Source organism: Hyperolius riggenbachi, chromosome 7 (assembly GCF_040937935.1).
Source record: "Hyperolius riggenbachi isolate aHypRig1 chromosome 7, aHypRig1.pri, whole genome shotgun sequence".
NCBI classification, from domain to species: Eukaryota; Metazoa; Chordata; class Amphibia; order Anura; family Hyperoliidae; genus Hyperolius; species Hyperolius riggenbachi.
The window spans coordinates 94,140,596-94,167,115 of record NC_090652.1 but is presented as its reverse complement, the minus strand read 5'-3'; the positions used below and the strand labels follow the sequence as shown (position 1 = coordinate 94,167,115).

Sequence of the window (26,520 nt, the reverse complement as noted above, 5' to 3'; positions counted from 1 at the left end):
ACAGGAGGACAGGAGGGGACACAGGGTCTGGAGGACCACACGGGGGGGGGGGGGGGGGGTGAAGGGGACACAGAAATACACACAAGGGGGGCAGGAGGGGACACAAGGGGCATGGAGGACCACAGAGGGGGGCTGGAGGAGACACACAGGACATGAGGGGACGAATGGGGCAGGAGGACCACACAAGGTGGCAGGAAGGGATGCCACACACAGGGGGACAGAAAGGGACACATAGTGGACACAAGAGGACTATGGGGAGATCATGTACTGTACAATACGCTCCTGGAATATGGACGCACCAGGTTTAGTATATACTGTATACATTTTTTTTCCCAGATTTTTGCCCTCTAAACCTAGGTACGTCTTATATTCCAGAGCGTCTTATATTCCGAAAAATACGGTAATCTAGATAATGGTAATAATAATGATGATCAACTCCCTTCAAAACCTCCAACACCACATTTATGTAGAAGTCCCAATCATCTATCCTGTAATTTACTACACTCTATCTGAAGGCAGGCTCCCCTAGTTCAGCATTGCCATTCTGTTGCAGAACATGTTTTTTTATGCAAGTAGACGCTCCTTGACTTACTCATGTCAAAGAAACGACTTGTCAAGTATATGTCCGTAGCCCCTCCTTCTTCCCGCCCCCCTTACCCAGCCACTATTTATATGCAGAGAACAGTTTCAGAGAGCAGGGAAGAGATAAAAAGGTTCAATAGTTCATAGATTTTAGCTTTCGCATCTTCAAAGACTGTATCATTGAGCAGAGAGAATTTAACATTAAAAACTTAAAAAGTACTGGTAGATTGCAACATTAAGGGCCTGAGCACCACTGACACAGTTGTGTCTGCTTGTCAGTTACACATCAATGTTACAGATGCTGAAAAGCGGACAGTAGCGGACACAACTGTGTTAGTGGGCTCAGGCCCTCAATAAAACTTTGGGATATCTTAAAATGTCGTTTTAGGAGTAGGAGGATAGATACAATTGTTTATCTCATCAGTTTATTTTTACCTCAATATTCCTTTATGGTAACAACATAAGTTTAATCCCATGAGGAAGGGGTCTTCTGTGGCACCGAAACACTGATTAGTTTCGATTATCGTGAAAAAATAGTTCATTTAGATTAAAAGCCTTGGTATGCCAGGTGGTACAATTTACTCATTTGCCTATCTCTCATCTCAAATATGGGGGCACACTGTCAACAGAGTCTTTTAATTCATCCAATTACATAAAAGCTATGAGTTTTTATCAATGTATGACAACTATGGCCAGAGTGAATAAAAGAATTAAAGTGCCCGGCAACACCTTTTTCTATTGTAAGAGGCTATGTTACGTGACCATTGCTGGAGGAGTTCTCAAGGAAATTTCTTCCTTCCAGGGTAAAGTGATACCTCTATGGTGGAAACACAGACAGTAGTAAAAACACCTTTACTTTGCAGCACACATAAAAAGTGTTAGAACACCTTTCAGACATCTTCCCCCCCCCCCCCCCCCCCTCACTTCCTTTTCTAGTTTTACCAAAACCAGGAAGTGAGGGGAACTCTCTAAAATATATACAGCAGAAACAACCCGGTAGATGTGGTAACCCTTTTCAAGTAAAATAGCTGGATGAATAGACAGAAGTTTACATTGCAATTAGCCTAAGTCCTGTGCAGATCCCGTTTGCACTATTACACAGGGCTGTGAAGTCGGAGTCAAGGAGTTGAATTTTTGGGTACCTGGAGTCGTACAAAAATGCACCGACTCTGACTCTTAATATTATTTAAACTTTAATCACGAGAAAAAGTATGATACAATATTCTATTTCTTACTTAATATTCATCATAAAGGACTTGCATATACAGTAATAGTGCTAATAGTGCTTAGTCCACAAAAATGAAATAAGTCAATTAAAAAAAAAAGTTTCTTGTGCTGCTGCAATAAAGCAGTTGCCGTATTTTTAAATCAGACACACATATGTACCCGACTGTATATTTGATGTGTGCACAGGAATCTTTTATATATAATAACAAGAAGTTTTAAATCAGGATGATAACATTTATTGGCTCTACTAACATCCTGTAAGCCCGACGAAGGCTGCAAGGCCGAAAGCTTGCTTATTCTTATTCATTTTTAGTTAGCCAATAAATGGTATCATCCTGATTTAAAACGTCTTGCTTTTACTGATGGCTAACACTGTACAATACCCTACTGCTACTTATATATAATAAATAACATCTCTGCGGTAACACTAAATCCAGACGAGTAGTTGTCACTAGTAGGGATGGTCAATAAGAGGCAAATAATTCTGTGTTAATGTATATTTATGCAAATTTTGTGTGCAAATGTGTGCAGCTTAAAAATGGACTGATCAAATTCCACCTCTGCAGAAGATAACTGGTTCATTTTCAAGCTGCATACCTTTCCATACACAATTTGCATAATCCTGCATCATGTCAGAATTATTTGCATCTAAATTACCTTCCCTAGTCACTATTGTGACACCCAGCTGAGCTATTTCACAAACTGACATTCAAATAACATTTTAATATGTATTTCATTACATTACAAGAGTACCGGTAATCATTTTTATACAGTGGGGTGCGAAAGTTTGGGCAACCTTGTTATCCAGATTTTCCCGTATAAGTCGTTGGTTGTTATGATAAAAAAATGTAAGTTAAATGTATAGGAGACACACAGAGTGATATTTGGGAAGTGAAATTAAGTTTATTGGATTTACAAAGAGTGCGCAACAATTGGTTAAACAAAATTAAGCATGTGCATAAATGTGGGCAATGCAAAAAATAAATTAAATCAATATTTAGTAGATCCTCCTTTTGCAGAACTTACAGCCTCTAAATGCTTCCTGTAGGTTCCAGTGAGTGTGTGGATTCTGGTAATTTGGACCATTCCTCTTTACAAAACAGCTCTAGTTTATTCAGGCTTGATGACTTCTGAGCAAGGACAGCTCTCTTTAACTCACGCCACAGATTTTCAATTATATTCAGGTTTGGGGACTGAGATGGCCATTCCAGAACATTTTACTCGTTCCTCTACATTAATGCCTTAGTAGATTTTGAGCAGTGTTTAGGGTCGTTGTCTTGTTGAAAGATCCAGCCCCTGCACAGCTTCAGCTTTGTCACTGATTCCTGGACACAGTATCAGCAGATTCTGGAGACCAGAATGGAATTTATGCGTCCCTCAACTTTGACAAGATTCCCATCCCTGCACTGGCCACACAGCCCCACAGCATGATGGAACCACCACCATATTTTCCTGTAGGTAGCAGGTGTTTTTCTTGGAATTCTATGTTCTTTTTCCTCCATACACAATTTTAGTTTCATTAGTCCATAGCACCTAATTCCAAAATGAAGCTGGCTTGTCCAAATGTGCTTTAGCATACCTCAAACAGCTCTGTTTGTGCTGTGGTCGGAGAAAAAGCTTCCTCTGCATCAGCATCTCCTTGAGTAAATTGTGCCGAATGGTTGATCGCTGCACAGTGACTCCATCTGCAGCAAGATGATGTTGTAGGTCTTTGGTGCTGGTCTGTGGGTTGACTCTGACTGTTCTCGCCATTTGTCGCTTCTGTCTATCCACGATTTTTCTTGGTCTGACACTTCGAGCCTTAACTTGAACTGAGCCTATGTTCTTCCATTTCCTTAATATGTTCCTACCTGTGGAAACAGACAGCTGAAATCTCTGAAACAGCTTTCTGTATTTTTCTCCTAAACCATGATGGTAAACAATCTTTGTCTTCAGGTCATTTGAGAGTTGTTTTGAGACCACCATGTTGCTACTTTTCAGAGAAAATTTAAAGATGAGGGAAACTTACAATTGACCCCCCTTAAATACTCTTCCTCATAACTGGATTGACCTGTGTATGTAGGTCAGGGGTCACTAAGCTTACCAAGCCAATTTGAGCTCCAATAATTAGATCTAAAGGTTTTGGAATCAATAAAATGACAACAGGGCCTAAATGTATGCACCTGCCTAACTTTATTTAAACAATTATTGCACACTTTCTGTAAATTCAATAAACTTCATTTACTTCTCAAATATCACTGTGTGTGTCTCTGACCTATATGATATATTTAACTGACATTTTTTATCGTAACAACCAATGATTTATACAGGAAAATTATGACGATTAACAAGGTTGCCCAAACTTTCCCACCCCACTGTATGAGCTGTCATTTGAGTGCATTTAAATGTTAACTTAACACGTGTAACTATTGTCAGCTCATGTATTATTATTATTTATAAAGCGCCAACATATTCCGTGGCGCTGTACAATGTAAGAAAACAAACAAGGGATACATAATGATAGACAATAATATACATCAAATATGAACACTGATACAAAATACAGAACTGCTGATTACAATAGCAAATTTAACATGATGATAAAAATGTATGAATGTCTAAGAGAGTGCAAGCAATTAAATTAATAACATTAAATGACACAAAAGGGTGAGAGCCCTGCCCTTGCAAGCTTACAAAAGGAATGGGGTGGAAACAAGAGGTGGGGGAAGTATACAGTATATGCAGTGCGTAATTAGGTTATTTAGTGGGTGCATGGCCTAAGCTAGAGAATATGCTTGTCGGAAAAAGGTGGGTTTTGAGAGAGCGTTTAAAGATGTACCAATTCTATATGAATGGGATGGCCGAGGACAACTGAAGTGAGAGGGATATGGAGGCTAGCATATTTATTTCCTTTTAAGCAATACCAGTTGCCTGGCTAGCCTGCTTATCCTCTGCCTCTTATACTTTCAGCCAACCCTGAACAAGCATGCAGCATACCAGGACATTATTGTCAGATCTGCATGCTTGTTCCTAGTGTTATTCAGATACTATTGCAGCCTAATAGAATAGCAGGGATGACAAGGCAACTGGTATTGTTTAAAAAGGAAATAAATATGGCAGCCTCCACATTCTTCTCCTTTCAGTTATAATTATTATTATTTAGTTTTCATATAGTGCCGACATCTTCCGCAGTGCTGTACATAGTATATAGTATATAGTCTAGTCACTAACTGTCCCTCAAAGGAGCTCACAATCTAACCCCTACCAGAGGTGCCAAAAGTATAAAACACGATAAAAATGTTCAGGGGGCGGTGGTGGACCAGCCACTCCAAACAGACATGATGCTGTCGATTAGGGTAACAACAATTTATTCACATACTCCTACAGGTAACTGGCAACGCGTTTCACGGGCACATTCCCGCTTCATCAGGCAATAAATAACAGGAGTATCACACTAAAAATGACAGAGACAAAGAAGCATAGTCAGAGTGCTGTGTGTGGTAATAATGTATAATATTGATAATGTGCAAGTGGAATAAGGGGTTAATTACATACGGTGTTAATAAATTGTATCACACCAAATTGTACGGAATAGTGGATAATGTAGTACATGATACGGTTACATTGTTCATATCTGTGCCTGAGTAAGAATTCAATGATGTATATAATCCATATGCTGGTATGCAGACTTTAAAATACAAGTAAAGTGAGCCAATTGCGGTACTGGGGTGGTGGCAAAAACAGAGATACGGATACTGATGGAAAAGGGGTGAAAACGCAAGCTAAGGAGGTAAACCTATAGTGAGGGGGTGAGAGGCAAGCTAATAAGGTTTACTGATAGGGTTGACAAGGTACAGCTGGTATGGTGGGGAAAGCTAAGTTATTGTATGGGAACACATAATAAAGCAGGATTAAGAAATAAAAGAGATTGAACAAATGGCCACTTACCAGCAAGGTTTTAAACTTTGTTATCGTGTTTTATACTTTTGGCACCTCTGTACACTGTTGCAAAGTAATTCATCCACCCCTGGTGGAAGGGTGGTACACCCTCTTCTTCTCCTATCCACAGAGAGCAGCATCTTCTTCCTGAGTGGGGACAGGTCTAATCTCCCCACCTGCTACTTCAGTGGTTGCCTTAGAGGTAACCCTGGTTTGTAAATATAATACTTACATTTCAATAACTTCCTCTTTTCCAATACATACTACACTATATTGGGCTCTCGGTTTTCTGTTTTTAATCCCTACCAGAGTCCTATGTCTATGTACGTATCACGTAGTGTATGTATTGTAGTCTAGGGTCAATTTTTAAAGGAGGAGCCAATTAACTTATCTGTATGTTTTGGGATGTGGGAGGAAAACTGAGTGCCCAGAGGAAACCCACACAGACACGGGGAGAACATACAAACTCCTTGCAGATGTTGACCTTGCTGGGATTCGAACCGGGGACCCAGCGTTGCAAGTCGAGAGCGCTCACCACTACGCCACCGTGCTTTAACCTCCTTGGTTGTTATCACAAATCAGACTGTGAGGGTTGAAAAAACAAGCCAGGAGCAGTAACCCCGAGCCTGACTCGTGGTAGCCGCCGGCAGAACTGTGCAGAGCATAACGCGCAGCGGGCGTTTTCACTCACCTCCCAGGGGATCCAGACGCCGGCAGCCATTCTCCTTCCTGTCCTCCAAGTCTCTGCATCCCTTAGGTGAGATCACCGTTTGTCATCATGATGACAGACTGCGATCTCACTACAGGGTTACAGCACCACCAGGAGGACGGAGGGAGAACTGCAGTGCTAGATTCCAGGGAGGTGAGTAAGTGCTGGGGCTGCTCTCACTCTCTCTCTCTCTGCAGTGTGTTTTTTTCCCAGGTTTAGGCCTCATTCACACCTAAAAACTAAAACGCAAGCGTTTTGCGTTTTTGTGAGGTTTTTTTCCACCTCCCGGCTCCACTGCACGCTGCGTTTCTGATAAAAGCACTTTTCTAAATGCTTTTCCAGAGCGGTTTTGTAATTCACTCCCTGACGCAAGTCAGGAAGTGAACTGTTTGACCCTGAAAAGAATAAATACAATACATCTATTCTTAAAAACGTGAACGCAATCGCTGCACAAAGCGATTTTGTGAGCGTTTTTCCTATACCTTCCATTGAGGCTAAATCACCCCAAAAATGGTACAGGGCTCGTTTTGCTGCACGCACAGCGCACAAACCGCTCCGATATGAACCTTCTCATAGAGATTCATTGTACAACCATTTTGTGGGCGATTTAAAAAATTGCCTACGCTTGAAGAAAAAATATTTTGTGACTTAAATACTTAGAAATGCCTCTTCTCACAATTTAAAAAGGTCCCCCCTTACCCATCAGTAGAGATGCTGACAGGGATCCCCCTCTTCACTTGGTCTCCTTTACCTGCCTAGATATACAGCAAAGACCCCGTTATTCGGCACCCTCAGGGACTGGCTGATGCTGGATAATGTTAAAAATAGGCCTAGTTAATATACAGTACAATCCCTGATTCTGTTTACATTTACAAGTACAGTGGTTTGCAAAAGTATTCGGCCCCCTTGAAGTTTTCCACATTTTGTCACATTACTGCCACAAACATGAATCAATGTTATTGGAATTCCACGTGAAAGACCAACACAAAGTGGTGTACACATGAGAAGTGGAACGGAAATCATACATGATTCCAAACCTTTTTTTACAAATAAATAACTGCAAAGTGGGGTGTGCGTAATTATTCGGCCCCCTGAGTCAATACTTTGTAGAACCACCTTTTGCTGCAATTACAGCTGCCAGTCTTTTAGGGTATGACTCTACTAGCTTTGCACATCTAGAGACTGAAATCCTTGCTCATTCTTCTTTGCAAAACAGCTCCAGCTCAGTCAGATTAGATGGACAGCGTTTGTGAACAGCAGTTTTCAGATCTTGCCACAGATTCTCAATTGGATTTAGATCTGGACTTTGATTGGGCCATTCTAACACATGGATATATTTTGTTTTAAACCATTCCATTGTTGCCCTGGCTTTATGTTTAGGGTCGTTGTCCTGCTGGAAAGTGAACCTCCACCCCAGTCTCAAGTCTTTTGCAGTCTCCAAGAGGTTTTCTTCCAAGATTGCCCTGTATTTGGCTCCATCCATCTTCCCATCAACTCTGACCAGCTTCCCTGTCCCTGCTGAAGAGAATCACCCCCAGAGCATGATGCTGCCACCACCATATTTGACAGTGGGGATGGTGTGTTCAGAGTGATGTGCCGTGTTAGTTTTCCGTCACACATAGCGTTTGCATTTTGGCCAAAAAGTTCCATTTTGGTCTCACCTGACCAGAGCACCTTCTTCCACATGGTTGCTGTGTCCCCCACATGGCTGGCGGCAAACTGCAAACGGGACTTCTTATGCTTTTCTGTTAACAATGGCTTTCTTCTTGCCACGACTAATAGTTGTCCTATGGACAGATTTCCCCCCATCTGAGCTGTAGATCTCTGCAGCTCGTCCAGAGTCACCATGGGCCTCTTGAGTGCATTTTTGATCAGTGCTCTCCTTGTTTGGCCTGTGAGTTTAGGTAGGCGGCCTTGTCTTGGTAGGTATACAGTTATGCCATACTCCTTCCATTTCTGAATGATCGCTTGAACAGTGCTCCGTGGGATGTTCAAGGCTTTAGAAATCTTTTTGTAGCCTAAGCCTGCTTTAAATTTCTCAATAACTTTATCCCTGACCTGTCTTGTGTGTTCTTTGGACTTCATGGTGTTGTTGCTGCCAAGATTCTCTTAGACAACCTCTGAGGCCATCACAGAGCAGCTGTATTTGTACTGACATTAGATTATACACAGGTGCACTCTATTTAGTCATTAGCACGCATCAGGCAATGTCTATGGGCAACTGACTGCACTCAGACCAAAGGGGACTGAATAATTACGCACACCCCACTTTGCAGTTATTGATTTGTAAAAAAAATGTTTGGAATCATGTATGATTTCCGTTCCACTTCTCACATGTACACCACTTTGTATTGGTCTTTCACATGGAATTCCAATAAAATGTGACAAAATGTGGAAAACTTCAAGGGGGCCAAATACTTTTGCAAACCACTGTACTTGTAAATGTAAACAGAATCAGGGATTGTACTGTATTAACTAGGCCTATTTTTAACATTATCCAGCATCAGCCAGTCCCTGAGGTGAATACTTTTGCAAACCACTGTATATTAACCTGGTGAGGGCCATGGAATACAGTCTTTAAGCACAACAGAACTCACAAACAGCCTAAAAAGTAGGCCTTCACCACTGTTAGTAATGCCGAAGATTTGTTCTGGTTGGTTTGAGAGTGAAAGTCTTCTGGTTAGCTGAGTTCTGGATAACTGGGACTCTGCTGTATAACAGCCATTGCCTATTTAGGCACAACTGCTGATCTGTTGGTAGCTGCAGTGATGTAATAACCAAGTAAAGAGGGAGGCCCCCTGTCCCAACCAGCAGCTCTGCTCATATTGCAGACTTTTTACCTCTTGCATGGCCTTAGGGCTCATTCACATCTAGGGCGTTTTTTCAAGCGCAGGCGATGTTCAAAATCGCCCTGAAAGCGCTTGTGCAATGATTTCCTATGAAAGTGTTCACATCTGAGCGGTTCGTTTCCGATCCGCTCAGCAAAGCGCTGCCTGTACCATTTTCAAGGCGATTTTGCCTCAATGGAACGTATAGGGAAAAAGAAAAACGCTTCCAAAATCGCTTTGTGCAGCAATAGCATTCGCGTTTTTAAGAATAAATACATTGTATTTATTATTTTCCGTGTCAAAGAGTTCACTTCCTGCCATGCGCCAGGGAGTGAATAAAAAAAAATTGCTCTGAAAAAGCGCTTAGAAAAGTTCTTTTTAAAAAACGCAGCGCGCAGTAGAGCATCGGGAGGCGCTACAAATGAAAAGCGCACAAAATTGCAAAACGTTTGCGATTTCAATTTTAGATGTGAACAAGGCCTCAAAGGACAATTGAAGCAAGAAGAATACGGAAGTTGCCATATTTATTTCCTATTAAGCAATACCAGTTACCTGGCTGCCCTGCTGATCCTCTGGCTCTAATACTTTTAGCCATAGACCCTGAACACGCATACAGCAGATCAGGTGTATCTGACATTATCGTCAGATCTGTCAAGATTAGCTGCCTGCTTGTTTCTGGTGTGGTAACTGGTATTGTTTTAAAGGAAATAAATGTGGCAGCCTCCATATTCTTCTCACTTCAGTTGTCCTTTAACTTTCCTGTGCTGCCCTCCTTCAGGAAGGGGTCAGGCCGGCATCACATGAGTTTTGCCACATGCACCACCGCGATTACCATTGAAGTCAATGGTATGATCCGGAATTAAACATTTTTTGCGCTCGTTCACGTTCGGTTTTCCCACCTTTTTTATGCGTTTTAAAATCAGACGGTCCTCTGCTTTTTTTATATGCAAAAAGTGCACATTTCCAATTAGAATTTATTTTGCCTCAATATGCAAAATTGTAAACAAAGGCAGAAAACGCAATCTCAAACGTGATTGCAGAGCGTCAGAAAAAAAAAATCACATGGAAAATTGTGGGAGCAAGTGTGACCCGTGCCTCAAACTCGCTACAAATCACATGCGTTTTGACACATCTGGCAAAACTTGCCCCATTGCAATCACCACTGAAATGACTGGCCTGCTCGACAATCAGAAATGGAACGCAAACAAATGCGAAAAAAATTCTGTTTTTTTTCTTCTGCCATTTTCAAATAGGACGGCCTTCTGCTTTTTTCCACCAAACATACTGAGGGGGTAATATTGTGCTTCCATTACATGAATTACTGTAGAGAGGTGGCATAATGTAAACGTGTATGACTGTGGTGGTCCTTTGCCGTTTGGGAAAGTCTAGGGGAGGCACTAATCTGTTTAGTGGGGTCAGATGCCAGCAGTGAGGCCCTGCCCAGCACAGCTGATACAATTGCAGAGGACACAATGAGGGGGAATGGTAGAAGGTCTATGGGTGTAGCCCAGCCCTATTACCAGGTTCCCAGTGTAATCCTAGAATTCTGTGTGATCTCTTCTCTCAGCAGATGACAGCTAATTATTTCCAGCAGAGGCTCAGTTACCCATAGCATAATTACACCAGAGGGAGGGCTCTGCCTGTAGGAGTCAAAGCACTGCATGAACAGGGATAGGAGGCACCCAGTGACTCCCCTGACCCTGAATTTAATTAAGGTATGTGGGAGATAAGGCTGGTGCATCCTGACTATCCATCTTTATGGGTCTATAGGTTATCTATAGTGTCAATCAGTGAGCAAGCTCACAGACTGCATCAACTACCCCAGAAAGAGAGAGACATAAGGCTAGGCTGCACAGATCATAAGTATAATATATACAAACATGGACAAATTTGTTGGTACCCCTCCACAAAGAGGAACCAATGATCGGCTCTGAAATAACTTGAAACAAAGTCATTGATGCTCATCACTGTTTGATCAGCATTTAACGCAAACCTGAACTGAAAAATAAAGCCAAAATTAACATCCACACATCATACTCACCTCCTGTGTAGTCTACGCCTCAATAGCTTTCTTCTCTCCTGCATCCCGTTTGTCCACTGTGATCAATGGAATTCTCCGTCCTCCATTTTAAAAATGGCGATGACCCCGTAACACTCCATTAAGCTGTAATATCTCCCATTTGAGCCGAAGGGAAACATGGACTTTACCTTGCACATCAGTTGTCCTTTCATTTATAACTTACAGCAACTGTGGCTAAGGGCCCTTTTACACTTATTGTATTTTAATGCATTGCTGTGTGTTGTGTTTTAATGCATTTTTTTTCTCCATAGCAGTGCATTGTAAAAAAAAAGCTTCAGTTTTTCAGCATATATTGTGAAAGAGGCCATAGGGAAAGATGGACAGTTGTCCTTTCAGTTACAACTGACAGCAACTGATATAGTGTAAAAGGACCCGAAGGCTTCCAGTTCTGACTAGATCTGGCCGGAACAGGAATGGGAATTGCTGTTAGAATGGTGAGCTGAGAGGAACTGACTGCGAGGTAAGGATGTAATATTCATTTTCAGGTACTTGTATATCACGCGCTTATTGTAAACAATTTTACTCGGTTCTGGTTCCCTTTAACGAAAATCAGACTTTGCTTGGTGACCTGCAGCCCAATAATAGCCATTTCTGAGAGTGGATGTTGGTTTTGCCTCAGAGGTCCATATGCAATTAACGTTTTCTCCTTAGCTTTCTCCTAGGTGATATTTTCAGAATTGTCAATAAATGCCTTTTACACCCCCAGCAAGCAAGAAAATACTCCAAATTATTTTGATAGTTCTCTTACACCTATTTTTTGGCACTTTTTCAGTTGTGAAGTGCTGAAAAGTTATTTTAAACTAAATAGAAAATGAAAAATGATCTCCTAGGAGAAAAACTCAGGAGAAAAAGTTAATTGCATATGGGCCAGAGTCAGTGGCGGACATACGGCCGTGCAGGCCGTGCCGCCGCACGAGGGCCCCTGAAGTTCCGCTGCTTCAGGGGCCCATTAAGTATTGCAGGTTTTTTTTTTTTTTTTTTTTTTTACCTGGGGGGCCCCCGACTCCTGTCCTCCCCCCTCACCTCGGGCCCCCCCCCCCCCTATGCGGCGGGAGAGCGGAAAATACAGGAAGTCTCCGGCCGGGGCTGCAGCAGAAGCTAGAGGGCGGCAGCTGCCGCTTGGTCTCCAACTTGGAGACATATCGGAAACTAAGCAGCAGCTGCCTCTAGCGTCTGCTGCAGCCCTGGCCGGAGACTTCCTGTATTTTCTGCTCTCCCGCCGGCCGCCGCGCATACCGGGAGGGGGGCCCCGAGGTGAGTGAGTGAGGATAGGAGTCGGGCCCCCCACCCGGATAGCTACCCACCCGGCTACCTACCCCGCTACCTAACCACCCACCCGGCTACCTAACCACCCTGCCGGCTACCTACCCACCCACCCGGCTACCTGACCACCCTGCCGGCTACCTACCCGGCTACCTACCCACCCACCCGGCTACCTACCCACCCGGCTACCTAGCTACCCACCCGGCTACCTAACCACCCACCCGGCTACCTACCCCACTACCTAACCACCCTGCCGGCTACCTAACCACCCTGCTGGCTACCTACCCACCCACCCGGCTACCTACCCACCCGGCTACCTAGCTACCAACCCGGCTACCTAACCACCCTGCCGGCTACCTACCCGGCTACCTACCCACCCACCCGGCTTCCTACCCACCTGGCTACCTACCTACCCACTCGGCTACCTAACCACCCTGCCGGCTACCTACCTACCCACTCGGCTACCTAGCTACCCACCCGGCTACCTAACCACCCTGCCGGCTACCTACCTACCCACTCGGCTACCTAGCTACCCACCCGGCTACCTAACCACCCTGCTGGCTACCTACCTACCCGGCTACCTACCCACCCACCCGGCTACCTACCCACCCACCTGGCTACCTACCCACCCTGCCGGCTACCTACCCACCCTGCCGGCTACCTACCCACCCACCCGGCTACCTACCCACCCGGCTACCTAGCTACCCACCCGGCTACCTAACCACCCTGCCGGCTACCTACCCGGCTACCTACCCACCCACCCGGCTACCTACCCGCCCACCCGGCTACCTACCTACCCACCCGGCTACCTACCCACCCACCCGGCTACCTAACCACCCACCCGGCTACCTAGCTACCCACCCGGCTACCTAACCACCCTGCCGGTTACCTACCTACCCGGCTACCTACCCACCCGGATACCTAACCACCCACCCGGCTACCTACCCGGCTACCTACCCACCCACCCGGCTACCTACCCGGCTACCTACACACCCACCCGGCTACCTACCCACCAGGCTACCTACCTACCTACTCACCCGGCTACCTACCAACCCACCAGGCTACCTACCTAAAGACCCACCAGGCTACCTACCCACCCAGCTACCTAACCACCCACCTACCCACCCACCAGGCTACCTACCCACCCGCCTACCCAGCCACCCACCAGGCTACCCACCCGGCTACCCAGCCACCCACCAGGCTACTTACCCACCCGGCTAAGGGCTACCTACCTACCCACCCGGCTGCCTACCTACCTACCCACCAGGCTACCTATCCACCCAACCACCCATGGGAGCTGCGCGCCGGATGGAGGCTGGGACAGGTGGTCTGCTGCTGCAGGTGAGTAAATGTTTTTTTTTATTATTTATTTTAGCAGGTGTATGTTCTGGGCAGGTCTGCCACATGATTGCGTGTATGTTCTGGGCAGGTCTGCCACATGATTGCATGTATGTTCTGGGCAAATTTGCTACATGATTGCATGTGTTTTCTGGGCAAATCTGCCGACATGATTGCACGTATTTTCTGGGCATATCTGCCGACATGATTGCAGGTATTTTCTGGGCATATCTGCCGACATGATTGCAGGTATTTTCTGGGCATATCTGCCGACATGATTGCAGGTATTTTCTGGGCATATCTGCCGACATCATTGCACGTATTTTCTGGGCATATCTGCCGACATCATTGCACGTATTTTCTGGGCATATCTGCCGACATCATTGCACGTATTTTCTGGGCATATCTGCCGACATCATTGCACGTATTTTCTGGGCATATCTGCCGACATCATTGCACGTATTTTCTGGGCATATCTGCCGACATCATTGCACGTATTTTCTGGGCATATCTGCCGACATCATTGCACGTATTTTCTGGGCATATCTGCCGACATGATTGCACGTATTTTCTGGGCAAATCTGCCGACATGATTGAATGTATTTTCTGGGCAAATCTGCTCACATTATGTGTATTTTCTTGAGAAAACCTGCACAATTATGTGAATTTTCTGGGGAAAGGGTCACCAAAACTTGGGCCCACTGTCTTTGCGTTGCACTTTTCAAGGGAACCTGAGGTGAGAATAATATTGAGGCTGCCATATTTCTCTCCTTTTAAGCAATACCAGTTGCCTGGTTGCCGTTCTGGTCCTCTGCCTCTTATTCTTTCAACCATAGACCCTGAACAAGCATGCAGCAGGTCAGGGGTTTCTGACAATATTGTCAGAACTGAGAAGATTAAGCTGCATGCTTGTTGCTGGTGTAATTCAGTTTATTACTGCAGCCAAATAGATCAGCAGGGCCGCCAGGCAACTAGTATTGTTTAAAAGGAAATAAATATGGCAGCCTCCATATCACTCTCACCCCGGGATCACTTTAAATTACAGTTAGCTCCGCCCTTATCCGGTCATTGCCACGCCCTTTTTTTGCCGCGGCGCTATGCGCCGCAGGTTCTATCCACGTCCATTTTTTGCCACGGCGCGCGAAGCGCCGCAGGTTATAGCCGCACCCATTTTTTGCCGCGGCGCGCTTCGAGCGCCGCAGGTCAGGGGGGCCCACAATTGATATTTTGCACAGGGGCCCACTGCTGCCTGTGTCCGCCACTGGCCAGAGTGTCTTGGTAGTGATTTCATTGTTCCCTGTGCAGGTTCTGGCCACCTTGTGATAGAAGCAGGAAAGCCTCTCCGACATGTTTCACAGTAGGTATAGTATGTTCCTTTTCTTAGGAAGCTTCATATCTTAATCTATGGATACATGGTTCCCTTTCCACTGCATGCATCACCATTTTCAGAAAGCATGCGTTTCACTGATCGCAAGGACACACCTGGAATAATAGAGGCCGTGGTGCGCCGGTTTCACTGCTATTGCTGCTATGGGATTCAATGATTCCTCGAACATGCGTAATCAGTAAACAGATTTTGGGTTAAGCCAAGAGGAAAGCAAGAACATCGCATACCAAACTCAGTGCTATGTGATTTGCTCACAAATCCCGTTTTAATTTTGTTAAGATAAAAAAAAAAAAAAAAAAAAAAAAATTGCAAATGCAATCGCACCATAAAAATGAAAGATTTGCACAGCGACCGAAATGCAAATGGTATAACATAGAAATATCACATCGTAGAGCATTTGCAATCACGATTTTCACTGTAAAGGGCCCAATAGTGCCCACTAACGGTACAATATTTTCCTCAGATTGAATCATTCAACCAAGTTTTTACGATCGAATTGTAAAGAAAACCTCAGTATGTGGAGAATTGACGTGAAATTATTCCATGATCGATCGGAATGTTGGATTTTATCTGAAGAAAATGCCCTAATCGCCCTATTAATGGGAACAATCGATAATAGCTTTACTTAAAACCACTTAAGGACCACAGGCTTACACCCCCCTAGTGACCAGGTGATTTTTTACAACTCAGTGCTTTGCAGCTTTAACAGCTCGCTGCAGAGCCATACAACTTCACACACAAATTAATCTGCCCCCCTTTTGTTGCCACCAACAGAGCTTTCTGTTGGTGGCATCTGATTGTAAATTAATTTTATTCTTTATTTTTTTTAAATTAAATTTCGTTATTTTTATTTATTTTCTTCCCTCCCCCTCCCGAGATCCAATCAGTGATCACCTCTCGTAGGCATCAGCCGATGAGAGGGGATCACATTGTGGGCCACTCGAGGGGACAGCTTTGTCACATGTGCATAGATCGCAGCTCTGTAATCAGAAAAAAAAACACATGTTTTTTTCCTTTTACAGCCTGCTAGCCATGATCGCAGGCCAGTAGGTGGAGCTCCCTAACTAAAGCGGGGATGTGCTCGCATCGGCACGCGCAATCCCCACTGATCTCCGCCCACCGCTGTTGATGCAGATCGTTGTTCAGCAGTCCTGGGGCTGCCACCCTCCCCGACGCCCATTAGCGTTAGCTGGTCAGGAAGGGGTTTTGAGATCCCCAAATGTTTGAATGACCGCATCTGAAGAAAATATTGTACCTTGATAGCGGTGCCCCTCCCCCACTGTGGTGAACAGACGTTAGGCAGTTTTAATCTAAACGCAATCACACTGCTTGCTGCAGTTTTCCTGAATTTGCCTTTAGGTTGTAGTCTATAGGATCACTCAAAAATCGCGAAACAAACAATCATTTATAGCTTATTCAGTCAGTGTTTGTCTATTGTAAGATCTTTCCCCTCTCTGGTTTACATTCTGAAATGTATCACTGGTGATGACATCTTTAGTTCTGCCAGGTGATCTGTAGGGGATGTTCGTTACTGAGAGTTCTATCCACAGAGGGAGATACTGCTTCCTTGACAGTTGTAAAAAGCTGCTATTTCCCACAATGCAACGAAGTTCATAGGCAGCAAACTGTCAGGACCATGGTTATGACATCACCTCAATATCAGCCATACAGACAATCCCCCCCCCCCCCCCCCCCTCGATCTTTTAGAGAAAAGGCACAGATTTCTTGTGGGAAAGGGGGTCTCAACTACTGATTGGAATGAAGTTCAATCCTTGGTTACAGTTTCTCTTTAAATCTGAATTTTGGCAGCTGCTGTGATCTATGCTTCAGTAATGCCACTGACTGGCATAGCCATACATCGCTCTTGTGCATTTGGCTTTGCCCAGTTACTGGTTTCTCTTCTGAACTATTTGGAATCACATAAGCTGTGAGTAAACATGAGCCGGATAAATACTCCAAGAAGTGGCTGAATTATTGATGTGATCACCTGAGCTGTCAGAGGCTGTCACGCAGCTCCTGGGACACACCGCACCCCTCTCCTACCCACTGCCAGCACTACCCAGAGTGACTGCCATCCTCCATGTGTGTATAACAGCAGTACAGGACACCCCTTGCGACATAAAGGACATGGAATATTCTGAAATCAACCATTAGCACTGCTCTTGCTTTTTGGAGGAGGCTGCCAGTACTGATGCTCAGCTATTAAATATGAGTAGCCTGGCTCTCATTCTGATCATGTGCTTTTAAAGGTAAATTCCATGAGGTCACCTAACTCTCCCAATCCACCCTCTGCACAGCAAATCAAGCGACAGAAAGACATAGGCTCATAAAAATCTTATAGACGACTTAATATTGTCAATTTCAAACTCTTGTCCTAGAGCCAACATCAAAAATCCATAGAAATTGTATGATACACTAATTCTGGGTCTCCCAAGCAATCTTCCATCATGGCCCTTGGAGTACTAACTAGGGGCCTTGTTTTAAGTGCAAGTCTGTCAGGAGTGTCTCCAAGACCAGTCAGGTCTGGTGAGAGCAGGCATGGTCAGGAGGTACTTGTGGATATGGCCAGGTTAGAACAGATACAGTGGGATGCGAAAGTTTGGGCAATGTTGTTAATCGTCATGATTTTCCTGTATAAACCGTTGGTTGTTACGATAAAAAATGTCAGTTAAATATCTTATATAGGAGACACACACAGTGATATTTGAGAAGTGAAATTAAGTTTAATGGCCTCAATTCACTAAGATCATGCTGGAGATAATAAGGCAAGAGAAAACTTACCTCCACACGTGAGAGAGTTATCTTACCTCTTCATTCCTTAAGTTACCTCTCCTGTAGTTAATTTACCTCCTCTGTAGTTAATTTACCTCCTCTGTAGTTATTTTCACACGCAGTTAATTAACAGCCTGTCTTTAACTCTGGAGTTATTTTAAGGATTGGAGAGTTAATTTAAAGACAGAAGAGTTAACTTTAGGCTTGCCTGAGGTAAAATGTTTCCTGAATACTACATGTCTTATCACCATGGTAACAACTCTAGAAGAGTTATTAAAGACAGGAGATAAGCTTAGTGAATTGAGGCCATTGCATTTACAGAGAGTGCGCAATAATTGTTTAAATAAAATTAGGCAGGTGCATAAATGTGAGCACCACAAAAAAGAAATTAAATCAATATTCAGTAGATCCTCCTTTAGGCAGAAGTTAAATACTCCTAACACTTCCTCTAGGTTCCAACGAGAGTCTGGATTCTGGTTGAAGGTATTTTGGACCATTCCTCTTTACAGAACATCTGTAGTTCATTCAGGTTTGATGGCTTCCGAGCATGGAAAGCTCTCTTTAACTCACACCACAGATTTTTAATTATATTCAGGTCTGGGGACTGAACATTGTACTTGTTCCTCTGCATGAATGCCTTAGTGGATTTTGAGCAGTGTTTAGGGTCGTTGTCTTGATGAAAGATCTAGCTCTGGCGCAGCTTCAGCTTTGTCACTGATTCCAGAACATTGGTCTCCAGAATCTGCTGATACTGAGTGGAATCCATGCATCCCTCAACTTTGACAAGATTCCCAGTCCCTGCACTGGCCACACAGCCCCACAGCATGATAGAACCACCACATTTTACTGTAGGTAGCAGGTGTTTTTCTTGAAATGCTGTGTTGTTTTTCCTCCATGCATAATGCTCCTTGTTATGCCCAAATAACTCAATTTTAGTTTCAGCAGTCCACGGCACCTTATTCCAAAATGAAGCTTGCTTGTCCCAATGTGCTTTAGCATAACTTAAAGAGAAACTCCGACCAAGAATTGAACTTTATCCCAATCAGTAGCTGATACCCACTTTTACATGAAAAATATAATGATTTTCACAAACAGACCATCAGGGGGCGCTGTATGACTGATTTTGTGCTGAAACCCCTCCCACAAGAGGCTCTGGTACCGTACGGTACTCTGGGCAAACTGCCACAATGTAACAATGACACACACAGGAAATGGCTGTTTATAGCTGTCTGTTAAAGCCAGAACAGCTACATAATCTGCCCACAGTAACAATGTCACCATGTAATACATGTCAGAATGTGAATCTGGGAGAGGAAAGATTTTACAATGAGCAAACTCTGACTAAATCATGTATACATAATTATTGTAAAAATTAAGCACCTTTTTATATTAAATTATTTTCACTGGAGTTCCTCTTTAAGCAGCTCTGTTGGTGCTGTGGGCGGAGAAAAGGATTCCTCTGCATACAGCATCTCCTTGTGTAAAGTGTGCCGAACGGTTGAACAATGCACAGTGACTCCCATCTACAGCAAGATGATGTTGTAGGCCTTTGGTGCTGGTCTGTGGGTTGACTGACTGTTCTCACCATTCGTCGCTTCTGTTTATCCAAGATTTTTGTTGGTCTGCCACTTCGAGCCTTAACTTGAACTGAGCCTGTGGTCTTCCATTTCCTCAATATGTTCCTAACTGTGGAAACTGACAGATGAAATCTCTGAGACAGCTTTCTGTATCCTTCCCCTAAACCATGATGGTAAACAATCTTTGTCTTCAGGTCATTTGAGAGTTGATTTGAGACCCCCATGTTGCTACTCTTTAGAGAAATTTAAAAGAGGAGGGAAACGTACAATTGACCACCTTAAATACGCTTTCTTATAATTGGATTCATCTGTGTATTTAGATCAGGGGTCACTAAGCTTAGCAAGCCAATTTGAGTTCCAATAATTAGTTCTAAAGGTTTTGGAATCAATAAAGTGCCCAAATTTATGCACTTGCCTAATTTTATTTAAACAATTATTGCGCACTTTCTGTAAATGCAATAAACTTCATTTCCATTCTGAAATATCACTGTGTGTGTCTCCTATATATTTAACGGACATTTTTGATCGTAACAATCAATGATTTATACCGGAAATCTTGACAATTAACAATGTTGCCCACTGTACTTGTGGGTAGTGTCAGTTGGGAGCAGGTAGGGTCAGAGGGAAGCAGGTAAGTTTTGGTAGGGTCACGTGATAGCAGGTACATGTAGGTAGGGGCATGTGGGAACAGGTACATGTGGGTAGGGGCATGTGGGAACAGGTACATGTGGGTAGGGGCATGTGGGAACAGGTACATGTGGGTAGGGGCATGTGGGAACAGGTACATGTGGGTAGGGGCATGTGGGAACAGGTACATGTGGGTAGGGGCATATGGGAGCAGGTACATGTGGGTAGGGGCATATGGGAGCAGGTACATGCAGGTAGGGTCAGGAGAGAGCAGATACATATGGGTATGGTCACGTGTAAGCAGATACATGCAGATAGAGTCATGTGAGAGCAAGTATGTGCAGGTAGGGTTATGTGAGAGCAGGTACATGCAGGTAGGTTATGTGGGAGATGGTACATGCAGGCATGGTCTGGTGAGCCAAGAGCAGATACATGCAGGTTGAAACTAGAGTAGGTACATACAGGTATGGTCAAGTGGGAGCAGGTACATGTGGGTGTGGTAAGGTTAAAGCAAGTACCCGTGTACAGGTTGGGTCAGGAGAGAGCAGTTACTCATGTGAGATCAGGTAGAATCATGTGAGATCAGGTACGTGCAGGTGTGGTTATGTGGGAGTACCTACTGCCACATAACCACACCTGCACGTACCTAATCTCACATGAGGGTGTGGCAGGTGAGACAAAAGCAGATACATGCAGGTATGATCAGGTGGGAGCAGGTACATGCAGGGGTGGTCTGGTAAGACTAGATCAAGTTCATGCAGGTAGTGTAGGTGAGAGCAGGCACATGAATGTGGGGTCAGGTGAGAGCAGATACATGCAAGTATGAACAGGTGAGACTACAGCAGGTTCATGCAGGTAGTGTGAGAGCAGGTACATGCAGGCCGAACACTTTCATTCCAGCACAGGAGACTTGAGCACAGCAGTGAGTAACTTTGGCACTGAAATTACTTATAAAACACTATAATTCGGCCTCCAGCAATTGCTGGAAGCCAAATTATTTCATTTCCCACCATCCATGGCGGCCTGGAGGGGGAATAGTATTTAACATCAATGGTAATTTGTGCAGGAGCAGGATAAGCCATACAGGCTGTATCCTGCGGCCAAGTCTCCTGCACCGATTCCTCTTGTACGCCATGCAGGTAGGGTCAGGTGGGAGCAGGTACATGGAGGGGTGGTCAGATAAGATTAGATCAGGTTCATGCAGGTAGTGTAGGTGAGAGCAGGTACATGCAGGTGGGGTCAGGTGGGAGCAGGTACATGGAGGGGTGGTCAGATAAGATTAGATCAGGTTCATGCAGGTAGTGTAGGTGAGAGCAGGTACATGCAGGTAGGGTCAGGTGGGAGAAGGTACATGCAGGTAGTTTCAGTTGAGACTAGAGCAGGTACATGCAGGTAGGGGTCAGGCGAGAGCAGGTACATGCAGGTGGGGTTATATTGGAGCAGGTACATGCAGGTAGGGGATCAGATGAGAGCAGGTACATGCAGGTGGGGTTATATAGGGGCAGGTACTGTCAGGTGAGAGCAGGTACATGCAGCAGGAAGTGTCAGGTTAGAACCGGTACATGCAACAGGTAGGGGTCAGGTGAGAGCAGGTACACGCAGGTGGGGTTATATAGGGACAGGTACATGCAGGTAGTGTCAGGTGAGAACAGGTACATGCAACAGGTAGGGGTCAGGTGAGAGCAGGTACACGCAGGTGGGGTTATATAGGGACAGGTACACGCAGGTAGTGTCAGGTGAGAGCAGGTACATGCAGGTACTGTCAGGTGAGAGCAGGTACATGCAGGTACATGCAGAGGCTGGAACAGTTTGGAGTGGCCATCGCAGTCACCAGACTTAAATCCGATTGAGAACCTCTGGTGGGACTTAAAGAAAGCAGTTGCATCGTGCAAGCCAGTGACTGAACTGGAGGCTTTTGCCCATGAAGAATGGGCTAAGATACCCGTAGATCGCTGCAAGAAACTTGTGTCAAGCTATGCTTCCAGTTTAAAAGCTGTTATAACTGGAAAAGGATGTTGTACTAAGTACTAAGAATGAATGTCACTTGGGGGTTGAATAAAACTGATAATGATGTGAGCACAGAAAATATATTTGTGGCTATTTCATTATAAATGTTATGGTATTTTTGTCTGACTTAAGGTAGCCATACACTGGTCAATTTGCCATCAGATTCGACCAACAGATAGATCCCTCTCTGATCGAATCTGATCAGAGAGGGATTGTATGGCCACCTTACTGCAAACAGATTGTGAATCGATTTCAGCCTGAAACCGATCACAATCTGTGGAGCTGCCGCACCCCCCCCCCCCCCCCCCTCCACATACATTACCTGTTCCGGCCGGCGCGAGTCCCCTGGTCCGCTGTCTTCTTCTCCACTCCGGACCATTCCTGCAGCTACTGAACTTCCTGTCCAGGGGAAGTTTAAACAGTAGAGGGCGCTCTACTGTTTAAACTTCCTGCCGGGACAGGAAGTTCTGTGTAGCTGCAGGAACGGTCCGGAGCGGAGAAGAAGACAGCAGAGACCAGGGGGCTCGCACCGGCCGGAGCAGGTAATGTATACCCGCTGTATTGCGTCGGTCGTCGGGCATTCGAACGCCGCTATCGACGCACCCCCGACCCGCCGGCGATCGAGAAAAATCTTCCGCACGGACGGATCAATGGGAATCGACGGGAACGATCGATTTCAGAAGGAAATCGATCGTTCTGTCAGTGGTGTGCGCTGGGCGATTTCACAGCCGATTTGATCACTGTGATCGGATTGGCTGTATATCGGCGGGAAAATCGTTAGGTGTATGGGTCCCTTTACAAGTGCCTCTTTGATTTAATTGTAAACAAGATGACTGAAATAATCAAAATCAATGTCACACTGGCCAAAACACTCAATTTCAGTGGGGGTTGAATAATTTTGAACACAACTGTAAATATATATATATATATATATATATATATATATATATATATATATATATATATATATATATAATGTTTCTTTGACTCTAAACTTTATTCCCATCCTTTAAATTGATATATTACTAATTTTAAAATGTTAATATGAAGGAAAATGAACCAGGATAGAAAGGACCAGGGTGGAGAGAATTATATAACAACATTTTTCTTATGAAAATTTTATGGTACGCATGACTAGCTGTGTGACGTGATCAGGGGTGTGGCAGGGGCGTGGCTTACGTGTCCTTCTTTCTCATCTCAAAAAGTTGGGAGGTATGGGAGGTGTCAGATGAGAACAGGTACATGCATCAGGTAGGGGATCAGATGAGAGCAGGTACATGCAGGTGGTGTTATATAGGAGCAGGTACATGCAGGGGGTGTTATATAGGAGCAGGTACATGCAGGTACTGTCAGGTGAGATCAGGTACATGCAACGGGAAGTGTCAGGTGAGAGCAGGTACACGCAGGTGGGGTTATATAGGGACAGGTACATGCAGGTAGTGTCAGGTGAGAACAGATACATGCAGGTAGGGGATCAGGTGAGAGCAGGTACATGCAAGTACTGACAGGTGAGAACAGGTACATGCAGGTGGGGTTATATAGGAGCAGGTATATGTGGGTATTATCTGTAACAAATGTTGGAGAGGCAGCCGCGGTGAATAGCGCTACCTCCGTGGCTGCCTCCAGCTCCCTGTCTAGTGTTGTATCCGTACCTCAGGCGTCTAGCACGCCGAGGACGGGTCTGTCTGTTGCACATAGGGTTGCTTTGTCGCCTGCGTGCACGCATAGACAGGACCTTTATGCGGGGAGGAGGCGCGTCAGCTGACCGGCCGGTCGGCTGACGTCAGAGGAGACGCTCGCCGCTCCTCATTGGCTGATAGGAGGGGGCGTGCCTAATGGGTCTCCTCTGCTTCAAAAGCCTAGTTGATTCACTCCCAACTTGTCTGCTGTTGCGAATACTGTGTGTTAGCGCTCAGACCCTTAGATAGTTCCGGTGTGCTTTGATCCGGGAGGAAACCGGGGATTTCACACAAGATAGGAATTGTTTGATAGCTCTAATCATTATACTACTGTGTATTATTTGTTCATGACTCTGGCTCGTTCTGACTATTCTTCTGCTCAGCGATTCTGTACCTTTGCACATCTGATCTTGCGGCTGACTGCCTGTTTATACCTTTCAGTCTCTGCCTTCCGATTTTGTACGGCATCTGTCTGTCTGTTGCCAAACTCGATCTGTCTGACCTCTCTACTCTCACCAGAGGGCCCTTGACTCTGGTGAGGGGTGCTGTACGGTTAGTGCCCACCAGCTCCTCACGTGAGGTATTGTTAAACTTATCAGTACTACTGTTGCACCAAATCACTATAATTGTTGTCACCACAGCTTCTGATATACCAGTATTATAGGTGATTCTGCAGATCACCATATAATCAGGTATACTGTACATCTGCATTATAGGTCATACTGCAGATCACCTATAATCAGAATTCTGTTATTTGCTGACACAAATCGTTACATTATCATGTGGGAACATTTCAATACTACAAATAAAAATAATAAACAATCCAGAGAGGGGCATCAATTTTCTATTTGCAGTGCTACTATGCTGGCATTTATTTATTTTTTTGCCTTAAATTTCAAATATAAATCATACACAAAAATAATTCTAAAATTTAAAAATCATTGTATGTATGATTAATCGTCATTTGGTAATCATTTTTTTGTCCCTGAGAAAGAAATAAAATGATGTAGGACACCTGTTGTCCCTGCAGTACGGCCTCGCCGGCCCTGGCCTTTGTTGTGTGTCCCTCAGGATGAGGCAGAGAGAACAGAAGGCCATTGCTGTGGAGGGTAGGCACGTCACTGCTGCAGCTATACAGGGTAGAGTGTGTGCCGTGACGCTGCACTGCTTAGTCCCTGATCCCTTCATTGTGTTACATGTGCCACAACAAAGCAAGGTAACTTCATCTCTTACTTATCACCAGATCAGGTATCTGGGAGGGGATATTAACCCCGTCTTCCCTGTAACGCCTACCGTCAAGAGTCCTACCCGCCTGTACTGCTGCCTATGTAACACAGTCCATACAATACACCCAGTGCCTGAACAGAACACAAGTCACCCAGAAAAGTCTGGTCTGGATTTTTAAAATATTGTTTCTGCTTTTAGAAGGCAAGAGTTTGGTCAATCTAGATCAGGGATTCTCAACTCAGTCCTCAAGTACCCCCAACAGTGCATGTTTTGTGGAAATCTAGAGAGGTAGATAATAAGCTCTGCTGAGACACTAATTACCCCACCTGTGACCGTTTGTGGTTTTCTGCAAAACATGTACTGTGTGTCTGTGTGGTTACATTTAGTGCATCCATCCACAGTAAGAACTTATTTTGGTGTTTCCATATTAGGTTGTCTACCAATGGCTGCTCTGTTTAAGTAGAAGGTCGCCTACCAATGGCAATGGCTGCTCGGTTTACAGATTAGGTCGTCTACCAATGGCTGCTCGGTTTACAGATTAGGTCGTCTACCAATGGCTGCTCGGTTTACAGATTAGGTCGTCTACCAATGGCTGCTCGGTTTACAGATTAGGTCGTCTACCAGTGGCTGCTCTGTTTATTAGGTCATCTACCAATGGCTGCTCGATTTATGTATTAGGTCGTCTACCAGTGGCTGCTCTGTTTATGTATTAGGTCGTCTACCAATGGCTGCTCTGTTTATCTATTAGGTTGTCTATCAATGGCTGCTCTGTATGTCCTCTACAGAAAGGTCTACTGCCAGACAGGATAGAAGCTGATTCGTCACAAAGTGAACAGCTGATCTATTCTGTGGATAGCAGCTCAGTGCTGGCACAGGGTGCGGAGACCCGGCAGGAAATACTATCCGCGCCGCCAACCAAGTAGGTTTAGTAAAATTGCATTGAGCATACTAAACAACCTGCATTTACTAGACAAAAAACAAACAAAACTTCTCATTCTAGGTGGAGACTTGTTCAGGGTGGGAAATGCAATCGCTTAGTTTCTAATTTACTAACCATTTCCCAATTCTTGTTACGAACTGTTATGACTCTCATTAGGCATGCAGACTCTTATTACTTAATAGTACACACTTACAATAAAAAACACTTAAAAGATTTGCAGGTACATTCAGTAGGACTACAGTAAAGGTATCACCCAGTTACATCATGGAAATCTAAAACCACCAATATATCTTTTTTGCAATGGGCCAGAAGGAATGAAAAAGATCCTCTACTAGAGAAAGAAAACTATGCCAAGTGCA

At 44.5% G+C, this 26,520-nt stretch overlaps 1 protein-coding gene across 1 annotated transcript in view; it reads right to left on the bottom strand.

Annotated features, from left to right (window-relative positions):
* The window catches only part of NAA60 (N-alpha-acetyltransferase 60, NatF catalytic subunit), a 98,950-nt gene that overhangs the window by 816 nt on the left and 71,614 nt on the right, over positions 1 to 26,520 (bottom strand). The gene's annotated exons all lie outside the window — the stretch shown is intronic.